Source organism: Diabrotica undecimpunctata, chromosome 9, assembly GCF_040954645.1.
Source record: "Diabrotica undecimpunctata isolate CICGRU chromosome 9, icDiaUnde3, whole genome shotgun sequence".
Lineage (NCBI taxonomy): Eukaryota > Metazoa > Arthropoda > Insecta > Coleoptera > Chrysomelidae > Diabrotica > Diabrotica undecimpunctata.
Window position 1 is genome coordinate 93,657,876 of NC_092811.1, and position 12,129 is coordinate 93,670,004.

General features: G+C 34.1%; 1 long non-coding RNA gene across 1 annotated transcript in view; it reads left to right on the forward strand.

Annotated features, from left to right (window-relative positions):
- Nucleotides 1-1,397: 1,397 nt before the first annotated feature.
- LOC140449799 (uncharacterized) overlaps nucleotides 1,398-12,129 on the forward strand; it is a 218,845-nt gene continuing 208,113 nt past the window's right edge. The window contains exons 1-2 of the long non-coding RNA XR_011951887.1: nucleotides 1,398-1,537; nucleotides 1,600-1,864. This is a non-coding gene — a long non-coding RNA (uncharacterized lncRNA). The remainder of the gene's footprint in view (nucleotides 1,538-1,599; nucleotides 1,865-12,129) is intronic.

Sequence of the window (12,129 nt, forward strand, 5' to 3'; positions counted from 1 at the left end):
CCTAGACATTTTGGCCCAAACATGTTCAATGCAATTTATATCAGGTGAACACGGTGGCCACTCCATTCTTGTAATGCCATGAGCTTGTATACACTCGTTGACAATTCTCACACGGTGAGGGCGAGCATTATCATCAATCAGAACAAATTGTTTATCTATTGCACCAAATATTGGAACAACTATTGGTACTATGACTCTGTCTCAATATCGTGTAGCAGTCATTGTCTCATTAATTATGACGACTAATTAGTCCGTGCGACCGTCAAAACATATGCCTCCTCACACGCAAACGGATCCACCTCCAGAAAGAGTGGTTGGGACTCTCAGATTTTCATTGTAACGCTGTCCTCTTTCCCTCCACACCAGTATTCGGCCATCATTCGTATACAAACGAAATCTGGACTCGTCAGTAAAGAGACAATTCCTCAAATTTTCGAAATTCCACTGATAGTGTTTCATCGCCCAGCGATATCTGCATGCACGCTGCTCCCTAGTTAGTCGTGGATGGGTAGCGCACCATCTAGCCCTTAAATTGGATGCATGTAACCGTCTTCTGACAGTTTGACTGGAAATCGCTTGTTCAGTCGCATGCCTGAAGATACTGTTAATTCAGGAAGCCGTGAATGTTGGATTTCTTCTTGCTGTCAGAACTACAAAACGGTCTTGCCGACGAGTTGTAGATCGTTCTCTTCCTCCTCCATGCCTGCATGTTGCAGATCCAGATGCTTCATACCGATTCCATGCATGACTTATTACACTTTGTGACACATTTAGCCTCATAGCAACCTCTTGTTGAGTTATGCCTTGTTGCATCCAACGAACTAATTGCTCGAGCTGCACTAGTTCTAAACGTCTTTGCGGCATATTTTTTTTGTTTTAAATAGATTTATTGACTTATTGACTGGTAAAGCAAATACAAGCACTTTTATACGAATGATATATTCATGTTTGGAACAACATGTCTTTCTTTGTACGAGATAAGGGCCGATAAGAATAGGGAGAAAAAAACCACATGCAAAAAATATTGGCAATAAAGATAGCATATAGAGTATAGTACATTCAATTATTTTAAAAATAGTTTTATATGTTAATTTTAGGAATTTTAAAATTATCCACTTCAATTGTTGAGTAGTGTATTAAAAGCCAGGTGGACTATATTAGAAAATTTGAGGCAAATAAGTTGAGGTGGCATACCAGTCAAATACTGATATTTAATTTAGTTTTAGGAAAAAAGAAAGTTTATTGGAAATATATCAAGAAGAGTATTGTAGATGTAAGGATGTCGTCGGATCCAAATTTGAAAACTTTCGTTGAAGATTGGATTAATTAATAAGGTGTATTAGATGTATTAATTTGTGTTAACTATATATAAAGGTATGAAATATATATTGTGGATTTTACATAATGTTGAAGTTACTTTTGCATACCACGTGGTGATAATGGATACTATATGACACAATATAAAAACAAGAAACTAGGGGATCCATCAAATATGTATTTAGATTGATAGTATACAAAAGAAGCTGAATAGAATCAGGTAATGTTATTTAAATATTCAAGTAGTTATATTAATACTGAGTAGACTGGTGTGAATTTCAGTTCTAATTGGGCATTTAATGTATCTGATGAGGGGTTTTTTAAGGATATTAAAATTTCTAAATGGTCCATGTTATTTAACAAGAAGCCTTTATTACAAGTATGAAGAATTGTGAAATCTGTTTGTGGATCAAAGATGTGGTTTGTACGTCGAATATGTTGTGAGAAATAGGATTGACCTGGTGTTGGACGTTCTATATATCTAAAATGTTCTCTCGATGTAATGTTGAAGGATCTGAAGGTTCTACCGATGTAGCACGCATTGCAGGTATGGCAGCTCAACTTATACACTCTACTATAGTAGGATCGTTTTAGCCTGTCGCATAAGTAATAAAAGTGTCTGTTCAGATTTGCCTCAGGTAGTCAGCGGTTCTCAAATTAAAAATGTACGGTTTTCTTAATTTGATAATACGACATTAGGGATTTTTTTAATAAAATAACTTTGTATTATGTTTTATAATAACTGAATATCATAATGTAAATTGATAAACATTGAGTATGAAATATACAGGGTCATTCACGCAACATGTTGGTTAAAAGTTTTCAAAGTTCTGGTCGTCACTGGTTTCTGCAAACTTGGAATAATGGGTTATGCAAGGCATTCTTCATTTTTTAAATATTTGCATTCTTCTAGCACTTCCGGTTGTACCGGAAGTCGCCATTAGGTTTCTTATTTTAAATAGAAACTGTGCTTTTTCTTATTTTTTTTTTAGAATCTACGTACGATTTTTATTGGGATATCGTTCTCGAAAAAATAGCCGTTTTTGAGATATTTAAAGTTTTCGAAAAATTTTTCATATTACACATGCAACTTCAAAAATTAATATTGTGGTTAATATTTATGATGAAAGAGCAAAAATTCTTTTTCAGCGTGTACTAAACTCTATTTTTATTTAAGCATAAAAAAATTGCCAATGTTAATACTGGGTGTTCAAAATTTTGTATTATATTTTTATTTTTATATATTTTATAAATATATCTATAAAAATATATATCTATATAAAACAAAGACTTATTCCTACTTCACACACACACCTTCCCAAACTCACCGAGGTAGGTTGGCCTCCTGCGGTACAACCAGCCCCGGCTTTTCTCCGCCCCCTGGTCTTTGGAGCCAGGTCTCGACTATTTCGCGGTATCCCCCGTCAGGCAATGGGAGATTTCCGTGTATTTACATTTAAGTGGTAGGTTAGCCCATTTGGCTTTATCACTACCGGTCAAAGCAATTGTTCGGCGATCTAATGATGGTTGTGTGTGCCGATACTTGCTTTCCCTTTTCTGCACCAAGTGCAGTCGAGAGCGAGCAAGCATCGAATCCTTTCATATGTCGTCTAATACCCAGTCATTCGTCCAGTCATGTCCTTAATCTACCTTACTTGCTAATCTAATTTTTTTGGTGCTTGCATTCAAGAGCGTCGTGCCGGCGGCCTCCGGCTCTCTCCTGCATGCGGTTTTTGTTTTATTTTTTTTTTGTTTTATTTTTTTTTGTTTTTTTTTGTGGTTGGTATCCTTTTGTATTAATTTTTCTATCTACGTCTTAATCTATGGACAGGTATCATCACTATCTGACTCGCTATCCGATTCATCTGAATCTTCATCATTACGAATAATTAAAGCTCTTACTTGATCAATAACTTGTTCTATTTCATATGACTCTAATTTTTTTTTTTTCAGTATGCTCAATACATTTCCGCCATTGTTCCTTATTGACTTGGTTTCGTGCATCTTGCCAGAGTTGTAAAATGCTGGCTTCGTCGGTGGTCTTACATGCATGTTTATCATAGTAGTTTTTAGTGATGCCCCACACCAATTCAATTGGATTGTACTGGCAGTGATATGGTGGTAGTCTTAGGACCTCATGACCATATTTTAGTGACATTTGGTCAACGACAAATTTTTTCTCAGTAATGTGTCCTTTGCACTTATTTAATAATTCAGCTTTTAAAACTAGATGTTCGTGTTCTACATTTTTCTCCGACAGCCACATTCTTAAGTCTTCTTTTTCCAGCTGCTTGTGGGAAACTTTTCCTCCTCTCTGGTGTGATACGTAGCATTGTCTAAGACTAATAATGACGGATTTTCCAGATTTTTTAATAATTTTTCCTCAAACCAATATTCAAAAATATCGGCGTCCATATTTCCGTGCTAATCATCAGTTTTTTTTTTGTCGAAGAAAATATAAGACTAGCATTGGGTATAAAATCTTCCGTATTTCCTGCATGCAATATAATATATCTTTTGCCATTACTCGCACTAGTACTCGAATAGCATTTAGTAGAATTATCTTGCCAGGATGATTTGGTATTATTTCCTTTCGCAAAAGTCCATGTTTTGTCAAGAAACACAAATTGTCTGGCAAATTCGGAATTCTTGTTTTTTAAATAGTTTCTTTGGACATTTTTTTGTATCTAAAACCCATAGCTTTTAATAGTTTTGATAAACTGGTCAAACCCATATCACAAAGTTCTCTGTCCTTTATTTTTGAATAAGTGTCTTTCTTGTAACATGTTCTTTTGCTTTGTACATGTCATAAATGATATTTCTGATTAAGATTTTAATACCTTGTGCAGTCAATTTGCGTTTTTTCACGATTTATAAAAAAATTGTTTTGGTAGCGCTGATTTATCCTCAAGTACTACAGCCGACCAGTAGGAGGTTTGGTACCACAAAGCAGGTAGAAAAGCGAAAGCATAACAGAGTGGCTGTAACTAGAGTCATAAATTATTTTTCGGGCGTTAATCCGAAATACGACAGGGTAAAACGACTTCACTTTATACTCAAATGAGTCACGTTTGTCCTTGTTATTTAAGAAAGCCAATCCTAAATTTAAGGCAGTCTTAAAAGAAATGCTGTAAGAGAGAAGTGACTATAAATTTGAGTTTGTTAAAGTGTTGCAGACATTTATTGTACAGACCTACCAATGTCGACGTGGACGTTATATCTTGTCTTGGTACATTATAAACTCAAAATAAGACTAATATTTACTCTTACACCGTTTGAATAGTACATCAGTTACCGGCAATCATGCCTATATCCGGCGTTCAACTGTCATATACCATAGATACCAACCACATATTAATTTAATTAAAAAACTCAGTTAATTTCTGGAATTTGTTGCTATAAACAATTTCTCTTGTTTTCACTTTAATATGATAAAACTAAATTGAACAGTTTTTAAACATACCATTACAGATAGCTTATCCACGCTGACAATAAGTTTTCTCAAAATTTTCAAAAATTTGAATCTTTTTTGAATTTGATTTTTTATCAAATCAAAATCAGAAAACCAGTTGTCAGTGGTCAGTGTTCTCCCCGTATTAAATATAGGTGTTGCCAACCTTTTTACCACGTATCGCGGTTTGTTACTTATGGAGAATGGGCCATCTGGTTGAGTCCCTGCATAAATTTCCATGTTATAAGTGTAAAAGATGCGAGCGTCAACCATGGCATAAATTTTGATCCCATATTTATTGTTTTTTTTTGGGATGTAATAAATAAAGGAGCATCTTTCACGAAATGACTCTAGTTTCTCGTCAATTGTAATATTATTTCCAAGCGAGTAGCATTTTTGGCAATTGGACACAAATTCCTCGAAAATATTCCTTATTGGTGTCAAGCGATTCATTCTTTTACGTTCTACTCTCATAGCTATGTCATCAAAACGTAATGCTTTCATTAAAAATAGAAATCTTCTTCAACTTATTACTGTTTTGAAATCATCCATTCTCCATAGTTCTTCAAGGTTAACTCGATTACCATGGTAAATGCCCGCCAAATAAAGCAAGCCCAAAAGGGCTGTTATTTTCAGTTTGTCTATATCCCTATTGGATGACAATAATTAGATCTTACAGAACTTATAAACTTATTTGTGAAGTTCACGATGCTCTCAATCATAGGATCAGTTATGAGGCACTTCCACATATCAACGATGTCTGTCAGATTCTTAGCTGGTCCAATGACCCCAGGAAGACAGAGTAATATATTGCGAGGTAGTCGCTTACTTTTTTCTTTGGATTTTTTTGCCAAATCTATAAGTCGAAAACTTTTCCATTTTTCTTTAGATGAGCTAGATAAGCCTCGTTGGAACTGTCAGCTTCGTCTTCGGCATTACTTCCATCACTCAATTCGGACTCAGAATCGTCATCACGTTCCGAAACATGTTCCTCTTCGTCTGTATCGCTATCATTCATACGTATATCGTCATCCGACTCAGCAAACATCAAATTTGTAACAGCTTCTATATCAGTGGGATCCTTGAGATTGAAAATCTTCTTCTTATCCGCCATTTCTAAAATTAAATAAACAAAATGGAACTAATTGCCACAAATGGTCGCTTGTATATGAGAGATACATTATATCAACGTAGAAAGGTGTCAACACAAAAAATGCATGAAATAGTAATATCTTATCCATATTACAATAAGAATAATGTAACTATAACAAAAAAAATCAGATGTTATAAAAATTTACCTAAAAAGTCGCGCGTATATCTGAAATACAAATACAAAATTCTCAGCAACGTACTATTCCTTGACAGATTATTTGTGCACTGGAAGGTTGCTTTAGTAATGGAGTGGAACTAGCGAAAAGCACCCGATTGCAGCGCAGCGTAGGTATAAATCTATTACCCGTGTATTCACCACATACGCCCGACCGCTGGAAGGTTAAAAAAAAAACAAATTTGTTTAATTTATTAATGTTTGTATTTTGAGAACGATTTCCGAAGTGGAGATTGAAACGTCAATAAACTTTTTTTAACCTTAAATAAGGGCTTAGTGCCATTAAAATTTTAGCACAATACTGTATGTAGAGGTAATGGATTTTGACAAGAGCTATGAATCATGCCGATGCAGTACACAAGTTTACCTGTTATTTACAAGGTCATAGCTCTTGTCAAAATCAATTACCTATACCACTTTACACAACAACTTTACAGAAACACTGGCGCGTTGATACGGTTACAGAGGAGAAAGGGCGAACCTTGAACGAAAATGCAACGAAAGTCTGTGGGTGCGCCCTTGCTCTTCTAGACGATTATGTAGTTCAGTTTCTGACTTGAATGGTTTGGTATATCTTTTGTTACACAATTTTAAAAATATAAAGGGCGAAACATGCTTTTATAATATACACAAGCATTCTTTAAAGGTTTGTGAGACAAATGAGACTGTTATTGAAACGTCCACTTTGCGAGTTCGCCCTTACTCTTCCAAACTCCTGATATATACACCCTTTTTTGTACTCTTTGTGGTATGGTACAACAAAACGACATAAAACTAGGAGTAAAAAAATTGGGATAGGGGAAGCATTTTTTTGACTTGGTTGTAACATCAAAGTAAAGTGTTTACCTTAAATACTAAAGCTAAATGAAATTAAAATGTGAGAGACTACCTTCGAAGAAATACCACAATATCAAACTGGAACACAATCACCAACGACGCTATTAGAGAAATATTAAATGCCACAGACACGGCTAAAAGGTTACAAGTGGGTTGAAAATCTTCATTAGATGGAGGAAAATGTAGAAGCCTAGCTAAGAATATAGATATAATCCAGTATAAAGTCACAAAAGAGGAATACCAAGACTATCCTAAATGGCAGTACCAGAAAGACAATAGAAGACTTAAATTTGAAAAAAGAGGATGCTCAAAACAGACACAGATGACAATCAGATGTGGAAATGAGAAGTTAACTGATTAAATTCCTTAACTTATACAGGGTGAGTCATAACTATTGGGACATAGACTAAGGACAGGTTATTTGGACCAAAATATGGCTATTGGGCCAAATATGCCTTAATAAAATGTTGCTGAGAAAAAAGATAAAGGGTGTTAAAGTAAATTTTTGTTTTTCGTTTTTTTGCTAATAGTTTCCCTGTATATTTATAAATTGCTATCAAAATTGGCACAGAGGCATAATCTTAGACAAGAAATAGTATTTTATTTACAATTTTACGTTTTGTCATAGAGGGCGCCACGTAGATCATTCCCAATGATCAAATTGAGTGTAAACTTTTTCTAATGAAATTTTTAGTAATTTTTATTAGAAAATATGACGTAAACATAATTTTTACGTAAAATTGATACTCTTGTTTAAACATGATAATTTCAACCGTTTTCGATAAAAACGCAGTCGAACTGCTTAGAGTCTTAAAAAAGGATTTCAAATTTCATTTATAAAAAGTTTGCTTTCTACTCTCAGATAATTGTTGGTAAATGTCATTTGTTCAGAGTAAATTATTTTTGATGTGACAATGTAGTGTAATGTTGGATTTTTTAACAGTAATTATTACTTTTTTTGATTGAAATTCCTCGTCACAATCATTTTACTTATGAAGAAATGCGAGATATGATTTGCGTATACGCACAAGAAAATTTTTGCGGTCGCTCGGCAGCCAGAAGGTATGGAATGTTATACGCAAACAGCAGGTAACCAAATCACAAAACTTTTGCAAGATTATATCGTAGTTTAGGTGAAACTGGGTCATTTCACACTAAAAATCGGGGTGGTCGACCGAAACAAATCACACCTAATCAAGAAGATGAACTTTTGTTTCGAGTAGATGAAAATCCTGAAATAAGTTCACGACATCTATCAGCAGCAACAGGAGTAAGTCAGTCGTCTATTGTTAGAATTCTAAAAAAAGAGAACCTTCATCCGTATCACTTTACTCCTGTTCAAAATTTACTTCCAACAGATCTTCCACGACGTTTACAGTTTTGCCAACGTATTCTGAATAAACATCGCAATGACAGACACTTTATTAAGAATATTATGTTCACCGACGAAGCAACTTTTACCAGACGAGGGGTTTTTAATTGGCGAAATAGTCATTATTGGGACGAAGAAAACCCGCATGCTATTAAAGCTAGACATTTTCAGCATGAGTTTAAATTGAATATTTGGTGTGGCATTATAGGCGACCAACTACTAGGGCCTTATGTTCTTCCTCCGAATTTAAATGGAGATTCTTATTTATTCTTTTTGGAAAATACTTTTAGTGATATTTAAGATGATCTGTCACTGGATGTAAGAAGAAAAATGTGGTTTATGCAGGATGGAGCGCCACCTCATTTTTCATTAGCTGTTAGAAATCATCTTAATGACGTATTTACTCAACGATGGATTGGCAGAGGCAGTGATTTTCAATGGCCACCAAGAAGTCCTGAGTACAACCCGCTAGATTTTTATTTTTGGGGATATATGAAGTCCTTAGTTTATGCCAATGAAATTAATACACGAGACGAACTTTGGAGATACATTCAAAATGCAGCTAATCTTATAAGGAGACAGAATAATATTTTTTTAACGTCCGAAAATCCTTTATAAATAGAATTAGAAAAGGCATAGAAATCGGAGGAGACCATGTAGAACATTTAATTTGAGTTTTTGTGAGTTCTTTTAAGTTAAAGTGTGTTTAGTTTTGATTTATCTTCAAAACGGAAACCTTACGTTAGTTGCAACTTTGTTTATTAGTTTGGTATTTGATAGTAGAATTGTAAATAAAATACTATTTCTTGTCTAAGATTATGCCTCTGTGCCAATTTTGATAGCAATTTATAAATATACAGGGAAACTATTAGCAAAAAACGAAAAACAAAAATTAACTTTAACACCCTGTATCTTTTTTCTCAGCAACATTTTATTAAGGCATATTTGGCCCAATAGCCATATTTTGGCCCAAATAACCTGTCCTTAGTCTATGTCCCAATAGTTATGACTCACCCTGTATAAATCGCCATCGATATGAAGTCTTCCGACTTCATGTTTATTTATATTTTTAGTGTCTTGGACGTTATCTAAATCATCTTTCGCGCTTTTAATTCGTCTTTTGCATAATGTTCTATCTATTGTTTTCGATTTTTTACACGTTTTCAACCCCATCTTAATATCTTATTTCCCATAATTTAAATATAGAATTAACATTTTGAAAAACTAAAATAATTAAAATTTTAACTCCAAGAAAAAACTCACAAAACCATAAAAAAAGGACTAAAGCCAAACATGGAACCTTTACTCCCCTAATTTGTATTTGTTATAAGAAATCCCTTTTATATATTTAAAGATTTAATGAAACAATGAATTGTCTAGTAAATTTCCACTCCGGCCTCGAACACTTAAACTCGAATCATTAACTTTTCTTTATAGCAAGTTCGTTAATCTGTAAACAGCCCTTCTACGAATAAAAGCGGCAGCGCCCTGTTTTGTTCTTTCGATGCGATAGAATTTACATTTAGTGTTTATTAAGTACCCTTAAATTTCGGACGACATTGCAGAAGTTATTCTGTTCTTAAACGCTCAGAAATATATTTTAAATAATTAAAAGACATTTCAATACTCCTGCTTATATTAAAATAAACTAGAACATGATATTAATATTTATCTAAACTTAAAAATATATACATATGATAATTGTAACGATTCGAAACCTTATGTAGGTCTTAGTTCGAGTATTTGAAAATCTTTTAACTTGAATTAATTTTATTTGAATACTTTTGTCCGACCCTATACAAAGTTGAGATTTTCGGCGACATGCAATTATTTATTCGAAGGAATGATTTTTGTAAACATCTCAAGGTCTGCTTATGGGAGCACTTTAGTTCTCAGGCAATGGAATAAACAAAGTTAGGAGTGGTAAAAAAGAAATAAATTAGACTTACAATCAGTTTAATTTTACTACCCTACCTAAGACGACCGGTTTCGCTTTTTAAAATTTGCAAAGCATCATCAGGTCAGTGGTACAAAGTAAATTAAATGCTGGAATTATAAAAAAGCCCATATTAGGGTTCTGTCTTATAAGAAGATAGATCAAAAAAGTTATAGATAAAAAAACGTTTTAGTAATTATGCCAATATTACATGTCTGTGTTAATTAATATGAATAAATTGCATTAGCAGACAGAGTAACAACCCACAAGTTGGTAAGAGAAAAGATCTGTTGAATTGAGAGTTATTATATAGTGATTGGTGATTCATAGTTCAAACTATCCCTTATTATTGATAATGAGTGATCTTCGGTCAATGTTGTAACTGTCTAACAACTTAGGAGGAAGTTTCTTGAGGGAAGGGATGTTAACAGATGATATAGGAGTAAGGTATATGTTATTGTTTGTTGAAAGAAAATGTGATGTTTTATATTATTTAAATTATTAAAGTTATTTATATTTATTGAAGAGATATATTTTGAAATGTGTGTTAAATTATTGAAAATTTTTATAAAGAAAGAGGACGGTTATATGACAATGAATGAAAGTACTTGTACTGTTTTCTGGGTGTGCAATTTCTTTGACTTGTAGAATTGTGATGTCAAATGTTAAAATAATAAATTAAAACACAATTAGGGACAAACAGGACACAATTAACAGGACAAAACAAACATAAAACTTGTAGGATTTTATTTAAATCGCTGTAAACAATGACCGCATTCCAAACTACGTTTTAGTTAATTAGTTAATTTATCCAAGTGGTTGGTAGGTAACACGACAAGAATCTAACTTAATTTTTTGGCAGAAAGCTGACTTGGAAAATTCACATAGTCCAAAACCAAACGAAACTGAGGTGAAGCGTACGTTTGAAGAAATACAAAGAAAACTGTATCTGCGCGCACAATCGGACTGCCATGTAAGTGTCTTAAAATGTGTTTTGAAAAGTTGGGCATGAATAATATCAATATGATTTTCAATAACTTTTGGCAAATTGGCAACTACGATAATCAAAAACAATACCTTTCAAAAGTGATAAGTTGAAATGATTGTAAAAAGTCTTTAATTACTGACAGACCTAGTAGGAAGCTTCGGGCCATAGAATATAGTGTTTCAATAAATGGAGAAAGAAAATGTGTTTTTCTTCAGGCTTTTATTAGCATTCATGGCATAAGCGAAAAAAGAGTTCGCGTTGTTTTAGACAAGCAGACCACAACAGGAATTGTGCTGGGTGATAACAGAGGGAAACTTAGTCCAGGAAATAAAATGGTTGGATATAGAAAGCAGTTGGTCAGAGATCACATTGATTCACTTGTTACCGTTTTCAGTCACTATAGCAGGGCTAAACGTCCTTTTCGAAAATATACGCCACCGGGTTCGTCAATTACTGGAGTATATGGAGCTCATATGGAATGGCTAAGAAACACTAAAGAACAGACTCTGATAGAATCCTACTATCGAAATATCTTTGTCAACGAATTCAATATAGGTGTGCCGCCTCCTTCTGTTGATATAGGTGTTCCGCCTCCTTCTGTTGATGATTGTAATACCTGCTCTAAAATTACAGTTAAACTGGATGGGTTAAAGACTTCTTCTTCTTCTTCTTCCTTTGCCCTATCCGTTTCGGACGTTGGCTATTAACAAGGCTATTTTGACTTTGTTTACGACACCTCTGAACAGTTCGGTCGATGTTAGTCCGAACCATTGTCGCAGGTTATGCATCCACGAGTGCCGTCTTCTTCCCGGTCCCCTCCTACTGTTGATTCTTCCTTGGACTATTAACTGTAGCAGCCGGTACTTAGTATGCCTCATGACATGTCCGAAGTACTCAAGCT